Below are 2,019 nucleotides of genomic sequence, written 5' to 3'. Positions count from 1 at the left end.
ACTTTACCAGGAGATGTTAGGGAATGAATCTGGGACCTTTGGTGTGCAAAACACATGCTGAACCTCTGAGCTGCAGCTGCTCCAACAGAGCTGACCTTTGGCAAGGTAGAATAAATGCCACTGACTGTAAGTATGAAAGTCGTTGTTTGCATAGCATTAATCAAAGCCGAAAAGGTCACACAGGTGCAACTGAATTGGCTGTTGCACATAGGAGATCTGCCTGAAGCGAAGCCGGGGCATCCAGCCACACAAGCTGTGCATCAGTCAGCATTAGGGTATCTGCTGAATGTCGGTGCCAGTAAATTGTTGCCCCAATCTGTAGCATCTTCATGTGCCATTTGAAAGACAAATTGCTCCATTTGGTATCACCTCTAAACAGTTGCCTGGTCTTTCATTTCAAGGAGAAATGGACCTGAAGTACCTAGCATTGCAAAATTGTGTTTTTACTCACTTGTGTGACTTTACTGGCAGCTTATTCGAGTAATTTGCCACTGGTTCTCTTGTGCTATAATCTTCCAAAGTTGCTGATAACACTGTTGATTTATAAGGCAATCTGAGTGAGGGTTGGCAGTGAGACAATGAGTGCATTGTCTTTGATGTGTTTTAAATTTAACAGCCAGTGGAGGGTGCAGAGAAGGATATATTCCTTTCCTGGACACCCTCCCGATGTGTTGCACTGCAACTCCCATCATTCCCAGCTGCAGGGTACCAGCTGAAATGACGGTGGAAGCTGAGGCTAGGCTATGACAGCTGTTCGAAAATGTGGCCATTAATGCACTTGGGAAAGAGAAGAGATTATATTTTCTCCATATGGTTTCCATGTAGGAAAAGAAAAGCCCCAAAAAAGCCATAGGATTGAGTGACCCATGCCTAGAGGTAAACTCGGTAACAGCTGAGGGTCCCAAAATTGTTGGGCTGATTGTTATGATGTTAGGAATAAATTCCAGTGCATTCAGGTAATATATCCCCAAGCAGGTATATGCAGTACTGTCTGTTTTACAAATAATTCTAAATAGCTTGGAGAACTTTGGTTATTGGGCAGTACAGGAATGAAATAAATAAATGAATGAATAAAGAATTATCTTTTTTTCACAGGCAGGGCAGCATTAACACAAAAGGGAGGCAACAAATTGTGCAGGGAAGCAAAGGACTTGGACGAGTTCACACATTCTGCAGGAACAAACCTCCACACCCAACAGTGTGACACAGGCAGCAACCTTGTTCTCGCCCAGATGGGCAGCCTGTGCGTGAATTGTAGCACCTCAGGTGGCAGCTCGGCGTTCCCATGACCAAATGCAGCTCCACAAGTGAACCCTGCACATGGAAAACTAGCCTATCAGGGGATAGATTCTGAGCTAGCTTTCTCCCGGCGATGCTGGGCCACTCCCTGCCTCCCCAGCACATGCACGTGGGGACATTTTGAGCAGTAGACCCAGAAGAAAAGGCACTGGCTCAGCAAAGTATCTGAATGAGTAGCAGCACACAAGATTTCAACACGTCTGGAGAGAGCCAGTTTGGGGAAGGCTGCCCTGGCATCAAGGTCCCAATCTCGGCTGCACCTGTCCCCGCCTCCCAGTCTAAGCAACAGACGGAAAGAGCGAAGTCACTCATCACGTGTAATTTGGTCTTGAGAACTTGTCCCAGTGCAGCTCCCCAGTGGAATGAGGGACGAGGGAAAATGGAGGGGGGGGGTTGTTCAGCAGGAGTGAGAAGCTTCAGGCTCGCTTGCTCCGCTGATCTTGACACCCTCCCCCCCTCCCGCCTCCCCGCCCCGCCATCCCTGTTGCTCTTACTGACGCGTGTCGGGTGCTCTTTCCCCTTCGCAGACGCGCTCAGGGGCCGCTTCGCACGCAGATCGGAGGCGCGCGTCCCCGAACAGTGGAGAGGTCCCGGTTCCGAGTCCGAAAGACGCCCGGAGCGTATAGCGATTAAAGAAAGGAGGGAGCGGGAAAAGAGGAATAAAAGTGGGGCAAGAGAGAGAGAGAGAGAGAGAGAGAGAGAGAGAGAGAGAGAGAGAGA

The sequence above is a fragment of the Varanus komodoensis genome, unplaced genomic scaffold (assembly GCF_004798865.1).
Source record: "Varanus komodoensis strain SLA01 unplaced genomic scaffold, ASM479886v1 scaffold18_3, whole genome shotgun sequence".
NCBI classification, from domain to species: Eukaryota; Metazoa; Chordata; class Lepidosauria; order Squamata; family Varanidae; genus Varanus; species Varanus komodoensis.
Note: the sequence above shows the minus strand (reverse complement) of the source record.